General features: G+C 44.7%; 1 protein-coding gene and 1 long non-coding RNA gene across 6 annotated transcripts in view; both read left to right on the top strand.

Annotated features, from left to right (window-relative positions):
* The window catches only part of RUNX1 (RUNX family transcription factor 1), a 254,223-nt gene that overhangs the window by 121,228 nt on the left and 115,441 nt on the right, over nt 1-17,554 (top strand). The window lies entirely within an intron of this gene.
* On the top strand, nt 1,587-7,928 carry LOC124526330 (uncharacterized). The gene is made up of 2 exons (XR_006965643.1): nt 1,587-3,581; nt 3,820-7,928. It is a non-coding gene; the product is annotated as an uncharacterized LOC124526330 (long non-coding RNA).

Below are 17,554 nucleotides of genomic sequence, written 5' to 3'. Positions count from 1 at the left end.
AATAGGTACAAATTTCAACATGGAGCCAACCTTCCCGTGCTGCTTTATCTCACACTATCCTCTCCAAACGCTTAATCCTCTAGTCCAGAGATCAGAAATGTCTGGTATGTATGTAGCTACATCTTTCCCCCTTGCCCGTTGAAAACATCCGCAAATGATCACAGCACTCCTTCCTGCTTTGTCCCGTCATGGCCTCAGAACCCCTCCTTCAGCCAATACCAACCATTCGGGATTGGGATTCCAGATGAACCTCATTTGGCCATCCCTCCTCTAGTCCCTTGTCAGAAAAACAAACAAATAAACAAACCAGAATCTAACTGGGTTCAAACTATTCAATTGCTGTTGTTAGTTGTAGAAAAAAAAAAAAAAAAGGCGGGGGGGAGGGGCATGTTGAATGTTGATTAACTTGTTTTCAAATGTAAACAATCCCTTTTGATTGATCTGGAAGATGCTACCTTCCAGACTCTTAGAAAAATAATAATATTATTGGAGGAATTTTAAAAGACTGAGTCACCTGGAGGCACAGGTGTGTAAGGACACCTACCACAAATCACTTCAAATTCCTTTTATACATTCAGCAGGAGGCTGGGCTCCAAGAATCACATGGAAAAACTCAGAGATAAATTAGATAATCCTTTTGCTAAACAACAAAACCCATCTGATTCCAACCCAAACAACAAGTGGATGACAAAAATGGGGCTTTTCTCACCGATTCCCAGCCAGCTTTGGTCACTGCCACTGAGTCTGCACGGCTAACTCTTAGGAGAGTAAACATGAATTCTGGCAGGTTCGTTCATGACAGGCTTGGGGAGAAAAACTATCATCTTCTTTCTAAAAATAAAAAAGAAATGGGTATGACTTTTGAACTGAGTAACTACCCCAATGTGAGGCATCACGTATCCTGAAAGAACAAAAAATTGCATCTGATACTTCTTTGTATCTGCTAGAGTGATCATTACTTAAAAGGGGTTATATGAAAACTTAAATGTTAGAAAAGTTTCAGAATTTTCCAGGATGACATCAGTTTAAAGAACGCCTAGGTAGCACTGTCCAGAGCTCTAAAGAACGTGTGTGTGTGTGTGTGTGTGTGTGTGTGTGTGTGTGTGTTTGGTGAAAGCCATAGAAAAGTACAACAGGAGGGTGACTTGGGTAAAGAGTATTAAGGCCAGTTCTCGAGGTGGTTCTGGGCTTCATCTCTTAAGAACCAATGTCTGTGATCATGTCACTTGTTTTTCTCAGATGAATAATACAAAAACTCTTTCCCCATTGGTGTTTTATCAAAACCGGCACCAGTCTCTCCATTGGTAGTCATGTGATCAGGCAAATGTCTTTCCATGGGGAGACTCGTGTGGGCACCCTGGGAAACATGAAGGTCACAGAAGCTCCATATATACATATATATATATATTTCAGAATGTGTCTTTTTTTTTATTTTTTTTTTCAACGTTTTTTTATTTTATTTTTGGGACAGAGAGAGACAGAGCATGAATGGGGGAGGGGCAGAGAGAGAGGGAGACACAGAATCGGAAACAGGCTCCAGGCTCTGAGCCATCAGCCCAGAGCCTGACGCGGGGCTCGAACTCACGGACCGCGAGATCGTGACCTGGCTGAAGTCGGACGCTTAACCGACTGCGCCACCCAGGCGCCCCTTTCAGAATGTGTCTTAAGAAGCAGAGAGATCGGCATCCTGTGTGGATGACCTCTTGGTCTGTGGTCTCCATACTCCTCCCTACTGAAAAGTATTTCCGGAAATAAATCTTTTCTATGAGTTTAAGTGGAGTCATATTATCAAAGCCATGCTATTTCCAAGTAAACCACTGGGTTCCACTTTGTGTTTTCCCTGAAAGTGGTCACCCTGTAGTGTTGCTGTAAGGAGCATTTTATGATCAAACCCCTAAATAAGTACATTATGATGAACTTAGGCAGCTTAATAAGACCCCTAACTACTGCACAGAGTTGGGATAAGGGACACACGCCTAGATGCTTCCTCACAGCTGCAAGGAATGCAGGGCAGAGAATCCTCTATACTTCTAAAGAGGTTTTGTTCACAAAGCGAAATCCTAAGGAGAGCTAGAGAAATCAACTTGCAAGGCTGTAGAGGCCTTTTTGAGCCCCAGAACCCACCGGTACATTCTGATGAGATTCTCTGTTCTAATGGGCTCAGCAACTCCCATGGGCACCAACCGTAACCATGGGCGCCAGAAAGCACACTATTGTTTGGGCCAGTACATCAAATATTTTTTTTTCTCCCAAGAAGGATGTAGCTTTGGTCAGAGAATTCTAAATAATTTTAATTAGCTTTCTAGTTGTAACTTGACCCTTTCAGAGATGGTTGTCAAGATAAAGTATGGCAATGCCCAGGAACATTTTATTTAAAATTCTTGCTGACAGTGTGGCCATTCATTATTTGTTCAGATTAAAGAACTAGACATAAATCTAGGGCTCCATATTGTATGGTAATGGTGACCAGTGGGAACTTCTGCAATGACAGGAATGTTCTATAATTCCACACTGTTTGGTATGGCAGCCACTAGTCACATGTGGCTATTGAGCACTTGAAATTTGGCTATTGCTGCTGAAGGACTTTATTTAAATTATATTAATTTTAATTTAAATCACCACATAAGATTAATGGCTACTTATGGATATTATAGCTCTAAGGTAGTAAATGGTTCTCAAACTTGGCTACTTATTGGAATTGCCTGGGAACTTTTTAATAAGTACCAGTGCTTGTGTCCTACCTCCAAAGGTTCTGATTTAATTTGGTATGAGAAGTAGCCTGGGCATTATGATTTTTAAAAACTCTCTGAGCAGTCATAATTTACAAGAAAAGCTGAGAATCGCTGTTCTAGATGAGACATTACTAGGGCCAGCTGGCCAGTCTATCCATTAACTACGGATGGATTCAAACCCTAAATATCAATAATGCAATATACAGTTTGATTGTGTCCCCAAGGCAAGGCCTTTCATATTTCAAGTACCTACTATATGTCAGGTACCATGTTTAATCTATTCTAATAGCACCCTTAATATCCTTGGTGTGGTACTACACTCTTGTAAATTACCATTGGTGTCAAAAACTAAATGGCCAACTCAAGGCAAGGGAACCTTACTGAATTCAGAGTCCAAATTTACAAGCAAGTTATCTATAGTCAAAGGAAAAGCCTAGGAGAAATGAGTTGCCCCATCTTCCCAAGACACGGAGGAGGGATCATCTTTGGCATCTGCCATCTTTTATCCCAAACAAAGCATCATCTATGGAAAACCAATTGCATCATGGATAAGAGTCACCAAATGAGAAACTAATTAACGAAGGAGTATCCAGTTACCCCATACTCATGTACCCAAGGAAACCACATATGTGGCTTGGTATTCATGCCTTCTATGGTACATGGGACATGGCAAGAGAAAACAAAGCCGAAGCCCAACCTCTTGTCATTCATTCTTTAATAGTGTGTCCCAAGACTGAGTTCTCTTCCCATGTTGGCATCCTGTAAATTCTGTTCTTTAACGAGCTCCCTTTCTTCTGAATTTTCTCCCTGTTCTCATAAAGTAGGAGTCAAGCTTTCTGAAATGCTTAGGTCACACTTTTTTTTTTTTTATATTTTTTTTTCAATGTTTATTTATTTTTGGGACAGAGAGAGACAGAGCATGAACGGGGGAGGGGCAGAGAGAGAGGGAGACACAGAATCGGAAACAGACTCCAGGCTCCGAGCCATCAGCCCAGAGCCCGACGCGGGGCTCGAACTCACGGACCACGAGATCGTGACCTGGCTGAAGTCGGACGCTTAACCGACTGCGCCACCCAGGCGCCCCTAGGTCACACTTTTTTACCCACTCTTGGTGAGCAACTAAATGTTCACTGCAGTAGCTGACCATGTGACGGCACTTCAGGCCAAGCGAAAGCCCCAGGACATCTGAGGGAAAGAGATACAGTGAGAGAAACATCTCCAGTGCTGCTGAACCACCTTTACAGACAGGGTCTGCATTTCTCACTAGCCTTGTGTTTTTCTTTTGAGTAGCTTTGATTTTCTGCGTAAGGTGCCGATGTCTTCGGAGAACATCCGTTTTTTCTGTCTGGCTGATGGTAAAAGCTAAATGCTCTCATTCAAAGAATGATGAACAACTACCTGATTCTTCCCATGCTTAGGAAAGAAATCCCCTGTTAAATCTTCAGTTCTTATTGCATTACATTAAATCCCACTTGGAAAGGCTGTTTCACATACCTTAACCTGATATGTTCAAAACATTGGTTAAAAAGCCTGCTTTATGAGAAACCCCAAAGAGCTTTAGAAAAACCCAAGTTTGTTTTTGCCGCGGATCAAAATGCTGACAGATTTAATCAATCAGGAAGAAATATGGGTTGTCTCTTAATATTGGACACACGGAACATTCGCCTTTTCAAAAAACCGTATCTTTTTTAAAAATAAAAATTAAAAATAGGTGTTTTTATTATTAAAGGAATACATGTGCATTTTGTTAAAACTAGAAAAAGAGAGACAACCAAGCAAAAAGTTGATCACAATTACTCAAAGTATCACCCTCTAGAAATAACTTCTGTTAACAATTATTTACATGTTCTGCCCTAATTTTTGCTTTTAATGACCAGAAAAGAGGATAGCTGAGTGGCAGAGAAACGTAGCTTTTCCACAGCAAATGAGATGCACAAGTAAAATCCACTACAGCACTGGCATTTGGGGAACACAGATGAGTCTGTGCCCTTCTGACTACTGTAAACTCCCATCCCTGCTTCGTGTACCTAATTTGCGATCAATCAGTAAATATCTCTGGAACACCTTTCTGAGATATACTGTAATAGTGCTAAAATACTCCATCTATTTTGGTGTCTAAGGAACTTACAATGAGTGGGATTTATTCGTTTCCTGGGGCTGCCATAACGAAGTACCAGAAACTATGCAGCTTAAAGCAACAGAAATGTACTGTCTGACATTCTCTAGAGGCTAAAGTCCAAAATCAAGATGGCGGCAGGGCCGTGCTCCCTCCTGTAAAGCATGGGAATCCTTCCTTGCCTCTTCCTAGTTTCTGATGGCTGCTGGAAATCCTTGGCATGCCTTAATTTGCAGGTGCATCACTGCCATCTCTGCCTCTCGCATCATGTTGTTTCTCACTACCCCTGTGTCTTTCTATAGCATTCCCCATTTCTCCTAAGGACACCAGCCATATTGGATTAAGACCCACACTAACGACTTCATCTTAACTTCATTGTAACCCCACTTGCCCTATTTCCAATAAGGTCACATTCACAGATACCAGGGGGTAAGACTTCAACACATCTCTTGGGGGGACAGAATTCAACTCATAATATTGGGGAAGCAAAAAAAAAAAAGCATATTATCCAGTTAGAGAACAATAAAAGATGTGTATAATTAAGTTTTCAGATATATAATTCAACTATCAGTGCTATCAAAATGTACAGAATTATTCTAGAAGGATGAGATAGTTTGTGAACAGCTTATAAATTTCATTGCACTTGGATTGATCTTGGTAGGAAAGGTGGTTGGGGGAAGTGGGCAATCCAGGAAAAGGAACAAAATTTAAACTCCTGAGCATAATAAACAAGGTACTTCTCCATCTGGCTCTTACCCTCCTTTTTGGTCTCATGTCACAGGAGACTCTCTCAGTGAGGCTAAACCACACAGAAGTTCCCAGACTCCTTCTGCTTTTGTACCACCACACCTGTGGACATGTTGCTTATTCTAACTGGATTGTCTCCCCTCCAGTTCCTACACTACCTCTGTCACTGCCACCAACCAATTGCCCATTCATCCTTCCAGAAGCCCAACCTTGACATCACAACTACAGGAATCCTGGGCCCCCCTAGGGAACAAGCTCCCCACCCACCCCATGCCACCACGACGCCTGGAAGATACTGACTATTGGCAGGGTCTGCCTTGAGGACAAGAACTGCGCCCCACTCCTCTCCATATTCCCGATACGTAGCAGAGAGCCCCGCACTGCAAATGGTCACCAAACATTTACTGGAAAGTAATTGAACTCATTTGAAAGGAGATGAAGAAATGAGCCTAACTGGGGTGGTGCAAAGGGTCAGGATCTGTGGATGAGCTGAAGACTGAGGGGAAAGGACAAGACACATCATGGGGGAATCACCACGAGCGAAGGCCCTTCTTATGAAATGACCTGACATGCTGGGGGAACAAAAAGAGTCGATACACCAGGAGCATCAGATTCAAGACGGAAAAAGCAGGAGGCATGGATGGAGGCCCCGGTGAGCAGGGCCTCCGGGTGGGGGGGACTATAGAGAGATTTCAAGCAGGGAGATAGGTTTAGATGTGAATTTGAGAGACATGGCTTAGCGGCGGCATGGAAGATGGAAAGGTGCTGTCGAATCCAGAGGCAAGGAATGGCCCAAGCAAAGTCTAGAGACGATATGCGCAGGGCAGAAGAAATACTGGTGGTAGGAAGAAGGTAACAGACACAAACCAACCATGAGGAAGAGATTTTTTTCCCACTTTGACAGGGTTGCATTGTTGGGAAAGAAATAGTTGAGATTTCTCCCTTGAGCGACGGGTGACAGAATCGCTGTTCATTTAATTAAGGAAATGTAGGAAACGCAGCAGGAATCAGGCCAGCCCCGAGTTCAGTCTTGCACATCAGTACTTTGAATTCCCACAGGACATCTAGGTTTACAAATTTAACAACTAGGTTGTGGGGACTGGGTTTTATTTTGGGGGTTTTGTTTGTTTCTTTGGTAGCAGCTATAATTAGAATTTCATCTTGAGATCAAATTCTGACTCTTTAGAAATGTGTCACCGGTTTTCACGACCTCACAACTAAAAATGTATGTGACTGACACAGGACAAGCAGGACTCAGCTCCTCCCCACTCGGCTTCCTCAGGAGTCCAGTTGTGAACTGGAAAGAAATGGAAACCACAAAGCTAACGGACAGTGACAGCCACCTATGAAAGAACACAATTTAAATATAGACATTTCATCTTTACTGTTGCACAAGATGAAAGGGAATTAACAGCTCCTGGGTCCTTGATAGTCTTTACTTTTCTTTCTGAGCACACTGAGCTCTAAGCCACCTGTCCTAACGGCCAAGGGTAAGAGGTCCCAGAGACGATGGAACAAGAACCTCACTCAATCACACTGAGACAAAGGTGACATTTAGGGACTGACTCACAGTAGAACATTGATAATGACCATCTACAATTTTTTGGACCTCCGTAGACTTCAAATCATAACCCTGCCAATTCCCAGCTATGTTACCATAAACAAATTCTTATCTTCCCTGGGATTCATTTTCCTCCTCTATAAAATAGAATGATCATGGGACACCCAGCTGGATCAGCTGGTAGAGCATGTGACTCTTGATGTCCGGGTTGTGAGTTCTAGCCCCATGTTGGGCATAGAGCTTCCTTAGAAATGAACACGTAAATAACATAGAATGGTCATAGAACCAACATCTAAGGGTTGTTGCAAAAAGTTAGAATGTTCATCCACGTGAAGCACTTAGACTAGTGTCCGGCTTACAATAAGCATTAAATCAATGGTAGATACATATTTATTCAGCAAAAATGATGTTGATGCTTTCCATGTGTTTATGCCAAAATCTTCTGAGCCACAGGGACCCAAACTTGGCAGAACATATCCTGTGGTTTCCTAGTGTCCACATCTCTGGATGCCCCTGGTGCCATCTTACTAAAAGGACAATGGGGAACAGATGGGAGACAAGGGCTCGTTTCCAGGCCTAAACACTGGGGGTGTCCAGCAGACAAGTGCAGTGACCCTCTTTTGAAACCACTTGGAGAGGGTGACAGCTCTCTGAATTCCTCCTTGCTTCTTCCTCAGTCCGTGTGTCCAGCTCACTGCTTCCTCTTCCTGGGATGCCCTGCACCCCTCCTCTACCTTTACCTTGTCGGTTCCTGTTCCAAACACCGGGACAATGGAATAGTTAAGAGCTACCAAGTGGAGTGCTGCTTACTAGGTGTGAGACCTTGGACAAATTACTCAGTCTCTCTGAGCCCTGATTCCCTATCAGTAATGTAGGGACAGTAAAGCACCCACCTCATAAAACTATGGAGAGAATTGCACAAAACAGCCTATGTTAAGTACCTAGCCCAGGGACGGCACATCTTACGGTTCCTCCTTTAGCTCTGGAATCATTACTGCTCAAAACCTCCCTTAGCCACCCAGGAATGGTAAAGACAGCTGGTCTCCCTTCCTTTCTAACCAGATCACACCTTACAGAAGACCCACAGAACACAAGGCTAGAACCCCTCATTTATAGACCCGTCTCCTTGAAAAGCAGGGACCGACGCTGGAATCCCCAAGACCTAGTAGAGTGCTCAGCGCACAGCTGGCACCCGCTAAATCTCTGTTGAACAAACGAAGGAATCGATTGGAAGAGTGAAAGGTAGTCAAGGAAAATCAGGTACAAAAATCTCACCTTGCCACACATTTTCAAAAGGGTTTGCCCTTAGTGAAGCCTGTCACATTTTTTAAAAAATCCACTTGTATCAAGATAGTGAATAAAACTGGTCACATTTGTCCACTCGTGTTCCTAGAAGCATTATTCACAATCGCCAAAAGGTGGAAACGACCCAAGTGTCCATCGGCAGATGACTGGATAAACAAAGTGTGACCCATGCGTACAACTGTGTATCATACGTCCTTCAAAAGGAAAGGAATTCTGATACGTGCCACAACATGTGTGGACCTTGAAGACATTATGCTGAGTGAAAAAAAGCCTGTCAGAAAAGGACAAATATCGCGTGATTTCACCTCCATGAGGTCCTAGAGTAGTCAGACCCGTACACAGAACTTAAAATGGTGGCTGGGGAAGGGGTTGTGGAGTTAGTGTTGTCTGGGGGAAGAGTTTCAATCTGGGAAGATTGAAAAGTTTTGGAGATGAATGGTGGTGACAGTTGCAGGAGGAGTTGACTGTATTAAAATCTCACAGACCTGTGTACTTAAAAATGGTTAAGGTGGTAAATGTTGTGTCATGTATATTTTACCACATTAACACGTGGTGGGGGGGGGAAGAATATTTAAACAGCTCCTGGCCTTTATTATGAAAAGGCTTTTTTAGCAAGCGTGTGCCCGTGTGAACATTATGTAACTCTCCTAGCCCACCTCCAAGCATCAGGGGAATTAGGAAGAGCCCAAGGTCCCAGGTGTTTCATTGTAGGTTTTAGGTGAGGAGCTGGATAGGGCCTTCACTTCTGCAAAGAGTTAAGACTTCTCCAGAGATTTACCCCAAAAGCTATTTTCCGGTATGCCCAGGAGTGTAAGTTTATACAGCTTAAATAATTGTAACGAAGTGGGACATGCTTGTGAGACTTTTTGCTGACTGTTCAATTCGGTCCGAAATTGAGAATTTCTTCACGTGTTTCCAGTTGAAAGTGTTTCCCCTAGCAGGTGGTACTTTCAGAGTTTGTGTTGTTGTTGTTAATCTTCAGACCTTATTTATCTTCCAAATGAAAGTTTGTACCATTTTACAGACTCTCCCTGTTTCCCCTCAACCCCCACCCCCTGGCAACCACTTTTTAACTCTCTGTTTCTATGAATTTGGCCTTTTTTTCCATTTTACGTATAAATTATACATGCAGTAATTGTCTTCTTGTTTGTCTTATTTCACTTAGTATAATGTCTTCAAAGTCCATCCACGTTGTTGCAAATGGCAGGATTTCCTTCTTTTTTCGTGGCTGAATAATATTCCAATAGATAGATAGATAGGCCACATCTTTATCCATTCATCCATTGACACTTAGATTGTTTCCATATGTTGGCTATTATAAATAATGCTACAATGGACATAAGAATGCAAATGTCTTCAATATCTGGTTTTTATTTCCTTTGGACCATGGCCCTTTCTTGATGATGATATAATTAAGACAGACAGATTTTGGACCAACAACATAATTTAGGTCCAAGTGCTTTCATTCTTGGTTCATCTCTTTGGCCAGAACCCGGGGACACTCACCATCCATTTATCACAATTTACATTAGAAGGAGGGAAGCCTGGGGTTTTGGGGAAAGCTTTCATTGTGGACCAAGAAAACACAAAAAGTAGCAGACATTTGTTTAAAAAGGCTGGGAATGAGGCCATAGATAAGATACTAAATTATATCCTGGGAGGAAGAGAGCTGGGGTATCCTCAAAATTGGTAGAATGGTGTGAAGGCAAGTTTCCAAAGATGAAGAACATTTTTGCCTTTGACAGTGGTCATTTCCTTGGTCCACAAGTCAAACATAGAACTTGAATTCATTTAGATTTTTCCATCTGAACCCGAACCCAGGTCAGCTTCCCCAGAGAAGGGGCTTTTGCTGTTTTGGTCACTGGTCTCATTCAAGCTCCTAAAACAGTGCCTGGCCAGGTGCACCAGCTCATAACAACGTGTTCAATGAGCAAATGCTTAACTCTGTTTCTCAAGTATGTTTCCAAAATATAACACTAATACAGCATGTACGTGTTCTCTTTACAATTCGATTCCCATCTAAAAAGGTTCATCTGAAATAGTCTTTCCTAAAGGTCAACAAAGCTCATTTAGGGCCAAAACACTAAGTCTAATAATACTCAATTATCAAGTATCAGTTTCAAAATACCTGCCACTTCCTGGATCTAATTTTGTTTCAGTTCTATAGGGAGACCACCCAATCGAAGGAGGAAGTATTTTTATCTCCGCGCTAACTTGGTAAATCATTTTTCCCCCGGAAGAGTCTGGCTGTGCTGGGTGTACGCCAGCAATGTGGCAATGAAAAAGCCCGTAAGGGGTGAGGGCAGGCCACCAGGCCCACTGAAGCAAAGGACAGGCCAGCGCTGCCTGGTGAGACGCAGGTACAATGGGGGCTTACAAGCAAAGCTAGTAAAACAGTGCAGTAGGTCAGTGACTCAAGGAGTCAAAAAAAAAAAAAAAAAAAAAACTGTGCAGGTTCCTGATCTGGTCTCCAGCAAAAGGACGTAGATGACAAATACAATATTAAATGAGTTTACTTGTCTGGGTCCTTCCTGGTCACTAGATTAGAGGCCCCTTCGCTCCTCGGTCATCACTTTTCAAAGGCTGAACTTGCAAATTCACGTAAAGAGAGGGCAGTTCAAGAGACTGATTAAGAGCGTGTGCTCTGGAGGGGCACCTGGGTGGTTCAGTCAGTTGAGCATCTGACGGTTGATTTTGGTTCAGGTCATGATCTCAGGGTCGTGGGATCAAGCCCCATGTCTGGCTACATGCTGAGCATGCTTAAGATTCTCTCTTTCTCTCTCTCTCTCTCTCTCTCTCTCTTCTCCCTCTCTCTCTCCCTCTCTCTGCCCCTCTCCCCCACTCATGCTCTCTCTCTCTAATAAAAATTTAAAAATTAAAAAAAAAAATCAATAAATAAAGCCATGATATTTCTTCAACAAAGAATATAATCAGGCCATCGGTAAGAGAGCACAATATATAAAATAGGCAAATTGTAAAAAATAACCCAATAAACAGAGATCCTTCCATGTCCTCCCTGCGACTAGGGATAACCGCTTCTCGGATGTTCTCTGGAGATGCTGGTGATTAGCCAGACTGTTTTCAACTCCTGGGCCAGAAAGGATGGTTGTCATACACCTATGTTGAGTTTTTCAAGGTGAAAGTTGTCGTCATCACTCTGTATTTCCCATCTCATGAGCACCCTCAAGGGAAAAACTCAGATTGTTTGCACATCAACCTGACCTTGACATAGCATCACAACTTGGGCAACCGCCAAGGCCTTTATAACCATCTCTTATTCCTCTGGCTGTGTGTCTGGGGTCCAGTTGAGCCGTCTTACAGATTGATTCCAAGTCGCGGCGATGATAATCGGCTTGCCTTTCTTACCCGCCGGGCTCCACGTTCATTTCAGCATTAACAGGAGGGCTAAACACTCCAGGCGAAATCTCTCCTTTCCTCTTTGTGTCTGCCCACCTTTGCATCTATCTGTCTTCTTTGAAATACTTCTGCCAAGAAAGAAACAGATATCAAGGGATGCCACCGTTTCAGTACATTTCGCACCCAGGAGAGATGTCTTTGGTTTGATTTAGTGTTACGACTCCATCCAACGTGTTTCACTGCCGAATAACTAGAATTGCAATGCACAATGCCAATAGAGAGTTCTAATTCTTTTAGCTAAACTGAAGGGCACGTAAGGATTGGTAATACGGGTCTCCCAGTCACTCAGACTAAAATCCCAGACATCTGTCTCTGGGTCCCACTCCAGTGTCCAGTTCCAAAGTTCTGAATCTTCTCTCCCACCTCGCCTTCTCCATCTGCCTCTTGTTTCCTGGAGGCCATGGTCTCCTCACCAAGGTGACTGCTGGATCTTCTAATGGGTCTATGGGCTTCTAACGCCGACCCATTCAAACTCATCCTTTTCACGATCTCTGACACGGCCCTTGAAGCATGGCTGTGCTTAGGATTATAATGCCCCTATGATGCTCACCTGCCTTTGGGAAAGAGGTCTCCCAACCCCTGAGTGACGAACTTAGTTCTATGATGGTATCGTATGGGAAATGGCACGCCTTCAGAGCAGGGGGCTTCACGGTCCAGAGTCCTGAGTCTGGGTCCCAGCTCTACCACTGGCTATCTGAGTGGCATTGTGTACATCACTGACCCAATATAAACATGTTATTTTATTCCTAAAATTAGAACAATCATGGTGAATTTCTCAAAGATTTGTTGTGAGTATTCAGTTAGATTAACGTGGACACAAGATTCAGGGCCTGGTAGCCCACAGTAAGTGCTCAGTAAATACTGCCCCTTACTGAGGTTGGCATCCCTGCGTCCTGGTAGCCTTCCCACACCCTCTCCCCCCTGTGCCAGTGTGTGTGACAGCAGCATCCTGTGTGCACCGTTCCGTGACGTATCCTGGCTTTCCTTCTTCCTTTGCCCATGTCAGCGCACTATCCTAAGTTCTCTTCCCATCCTCCACTCCTTCCAGATTCAGCCTCCTCATCACCACTTCCCCCAAGCTCCCCAACTCTCCCAGACGGAACTCATCCTTCCCCTCTCCCATGCTCCCCTAACTGTTGGTTACACCTCCCTTACCACGTTCATTGCGTTCCACATCAAATTGTCAGCATTGGGTGACCAATATGCCATCCCTACCAAGCTGGGCATTTGTTAAGGGTGTGGGGCCATGCCTTCATCGGCTCTTACCCTCCAAGAATGTCCGGGATGGGTCGTTGCACGTGGGAAGTGTTTGCATTACATCAATCGATTCTGGAATTCGTGTGGTGTTGATTGCTTGAAGAACTTTATAGGATGTATTCATTATAAAGCAGCAAAAAATTACCGCCTTCCCCCGATCCCCACCCCGAAGACAGAAACTTCTAGCCCCTGAAATGAAGCTCTGCCTTTAGCAGAGGGTTGCATGTCTGGTGTGCGATACCAACGGGCCACTTGAGTTTCATTTCACTTGTGTCAGAAAATCAATCAGTGACTTCAGCAAAATCCTGAGACTTTCCTCCATCTCTAGAGACACAGTAAATAATTCATGTTGCTTTCCCTAGTCCCCCTACAAAACCTCGCCTATTCTTTACCTAAACAACTTTCAAAATATGCATTATTGAATCTCTTGGACCTCTTGTCACCATACTTTTAAAAAAGTAAAGAACGTAACCTACATCTCTGGGTAAAAGCATTTAACTTCCCAAGATTACGAATGTGAAGAGGCTGTTGATATTCAACTCTCTGGGCCCCTGAGGATACTTTTCTTCGTGTTTTTATAACGTGAGCATTTGTTCCCCGTGTCAGCAAAATAACACTGACCTAGAAAAATGGAATTTGCAAGTGTTAAAAGTTGAAGACGATTCTAAAGTGAGTTACCCAAGCAATATTGATCTCTGGTAGTTATTTCTCTAGTCTGACAACACCTTCTACTTTGCCAAGAAACAGCAACCATGGTAATAGAAATAGACACAGTCAAAATAGTCACGTGTATGTCGATAAGAACATTCCGTGCTTGCCTGCAATGGTTCCTCCACGATTTTACCATGCCGATCCCCTTTACTGCCACTCTGACAACCAATCTGTGCATTCAAAGCAGGTGCTATGAACAGGAGTCTTTATGCCTACCTGGGTTGGGCTGAGGAAGGAGGAAGGAATGGTAACAAATAATTGCCAAAGGAATGTCAAGTACCATTCTCAGCAAGACCAGATCGGTGATGAGTTTGGACTTTACCTCTGAGGTGTTTCTAGATCCTTTCTTCATCTTAAAGGGTTCATTCCCTTTTCCTCATGAGGTCTTCCATCTTTCCACTACATTTTTCTCCCGAGAAGTGTTAGAACATAAGATGTTCTCAAATTAGTGAAAAGTAAAACAGCGAAACTATGGTAATGTTTTAAGGTATTTAAGTACTTTTATTTGTCTTTCTTCTGGTGCTTTGCAGTAGGAAAGGCTTCAAGTCCCCTTTATTGGCCACAGATAGGCTAAACATAGTCTATGAAGTGTCTTACGGGATATCTCATCTAATCCTCATAACAGAGCTGGAAAGGAGAAATGATCCCCACTCTATAATTCAGGAAACAGATGAACTGAGCAGCCCAAGGGAAGTAACACAGCCAGGAAGCCAGGCTCAGCTCCCTGTGTATCAAGTTTAAGTGGGTTTGCTCTCCTGTCACCCCATGCCCCAGCTTTAGACTCAGGTCTCTTTGCAGATGCTGGAGATTGAAGCAGGTTCAATAAATGGCAGCCTTTCTGAATTCGGAAACAAGTAAGAAAAAGACAAAAAAGAGGGGGACATTTGCAGATCAAGAGGCCAGCTCTATTGCTCTTGAAGCCAGATTGCAGAACGGGGCTCAGTCGTGCCCCAGCAACCACAGGCTTCCTAACACTGAACTCCAAAAGTAGACACACTTCCCCACCTGCCTCAGGCTCCGCCGAACCAGTGCTGGGCCTCAAACACACCACACGAAAGCACAGGCCAGAATCTGTGCCTCCTGGAGCCACTGACCCTCAGGAGGAGGGAGAGAAGGGGGCCAAGTTCCCCGGCCACCACGTCCTTCTCCCACACTCACCAGCGCACCAAGCGAGAGGGAGAGACAGGTCAGAAGCAATGCCTCCCCGTGGTCCCTGAGACAGGCAGCATCCGGAATGGGGAAGAAATACGGCTCCCCTGAACATTTACTCTGAGGAATTCTATCCAGTGGGCACGCTAGGTGCGCAAATAAACATGGCGGCTCCCTGGCAGGTAAATACATTTAAGACTACGCTGTATTCACTGCAGAAGTTTGTCACACGAATCCCTGCAGAGGCCAAGATGTCAGCGAGTCCTTGTTTCCAGCACTTCACTGACTCACTGCATGACCTAGGGCAAGCCACTTAACTAGTCTGCGTCTTCATGTCCCCATTAATAAAGTCTGCCTCGCCGATGGGCATCCTCCCTGTGGAGAGTTCTTCCATCACAGGCCGCAGTGAACGGATCTTGCAAAGTCAGCTACCAGAAGACAAGCTGCCAGGAGACGACCACTCTGCGTACAGAGCTGGTCTGCCTCTTTCAAGAGCCCTCAGCAAGCCACGTTTCGATGGAGTTCTTCCCGCCACACACCGGCTGAGACAACTCTCTCGACAGAGCTGGGGTGACTTTTCCTCCAGAGTGCTGAGCCGATTGAGTAACCGTTAGGTTATTTCATGCCTCTTGAATGTTCGACGTCTGAGCGGCTACACACCCTCGAACCTATATTTTACCCCCATTGACAGGCCCGGAAAAGACATATGGTTTAGATTTTTAGACAACACCCCATGTAAAAAAGCCCTTCCTCTTCAGAGGCGTATTTTTAGAGTCTCTGAAGTGAAACTCTGGGGTGAATTCAATCCATTCAGTCCTCGGGGCCAATCTAAAGCCCAAAACACAACATTGTGTCAGTATAAGACATTGTTAACTGAGATGTCAGAAAATCAATTAATTACTTTTAAGAAGCAGTTAAGAGTATCCCTACGATGCCGCCGTGTGAATTATTAAAGAATCTGATGTAAGGGCCCCACCCCCACCCCAAACTGAAGCCCTGTGTCATGGGTACCAAATCATGCATCCTGCCCTGAAGCCCAGTTGAAAGGAGAGCAAAGATGAAGGGGCCACAAAGAGAGAGAGAGAGAGAGAGAGAGAGCGCAAAAATGAGACATGGCTTAAGAGACATAGTGCCTAGAAACAGTCCGAGCTTGTCGGTGCCTCTGAATGCTGCCCCAGCAGTGACACTCTGTGTCCTGGGTTCTCTAACGTGTACACCTACCTGTTCAGATGATGGCTGCAGAAAATGTGCCCCCCTCCGCACGGCTCCGTTTGCAGATGGCAGATGGGCAGCCCTGAGTCAGAGCCCTACAGTTTCCTTCCTTCTCCGGAGCCCTGCTCATCCCAGAAAAAGACTCAGGCAAAGCCCACTGCTCCCTCCTTGCACCTGCCAATTCTATACCTGCCTGCAGCCTTCACTGGGCCGGGGGTGGCCCCCGTGGGTGGGAGGCCAGGGACTTCTGTCCCCTGTTGCCGTTGACTGGGAAAACTTGGCTCAGACCCAGTCACACTCACCCGTCTATGTCCTATATATCTGGGGCCAACTCAAGACTGACCTGAAGTTTCAGATACACATCAGATGTGGATTCCCCAAATGGAGACAGGATCCCTCTCCGTTCCACTTAGCCTGCACCCCAAAGACTAAGAAAGCTGTGGAAACAGAGGTCTGCACTTGCTAAGTGAGGCACCAGGCAGGGGCACAGGGGTCAAGGAGTCTCCCTTGCTGTGTTTCTTTGGTTTTGATCTGGCCAGAAACTTTTACCTTCTGAGAAAATCCATACATTTGCATCACCAAAGCATCAGAACCCTGTGTGAGGAAGAAAACTCCTTCAAGGGTGGGGTTGTGGTTCTCACTGCTTCCCAAACCCTGAGGTGCTTTCTTAGGTTATTGACCATCAACTTCCAAAGGCCTGGAGGCACCAAGAGCCACAAAAGAGGCAGGAGGTTCCCCAGGCTTCTAGATCTACAGGAATCCAGTGATTTAAAAAGCAAGTTGCAAAGGGGAGGTGTTTTTCCCCCCATTATCTAACACCCGGAAGCAGTTATCTCCTTCCTCTGAGATCTGGGCTGACTCAGGGTACACCAGGCTGGAGAGGCGGCAGCTCCAGTCCATCATTCATTCATTCATTCATTCATCCATTCATAGAAAGTATTTCTTGAAGATCTACCCAGTTGCGAGCACTTTTCTTAATACTGGGGGCTCTCCAGCAACGAACGGGACAGTTTCTCCCTCGCTGCACCCATTCCCTTGAAGCGTGGAGGCAGGCAATAAACAAGTGAACACAGAGGTTAAATAAGACAAATGCAATGATGAGAATAAATCAATGTGTGGGAGCTGATATGGGTGGCAGTGCAGAGGTCGGGAGTGGGGTTACTGTAGCTGTCGCTTTAGCAGAGGACACATGGGCAGGCTTGGGAAAACACCCAGGGGCCAAGTGATCCAGGCAGAGGGAAGGCGCGTGAAAAGGTCCTGAGGCAGGAAGCGCTTGGCGTACCTGAAGCACAGGACGGAGGCTGCGGGACACAGGTGCTCTGTGAGGTGAAAGTGGTGGCTGGACCC

Source organism: Lynx rufus, unplaced genomic scaffold (assembly GCF_022079265.1).
Source record: "Lynx rufus isolate CCGP_SWC_20201006 ecotype Redwood Valley unplaced genomic scaffold, mLynRuf1.p SCAF_5, whole genome shotgun sequence".
NCBI lineage: Eukaryota > Metazoa > Chordata > Mammalia > Carnivora > Felidae > Lynx > Lynx rufus.
This window is presented reverse-complemented; position numbering and strand designations above follow the sequence as displayed.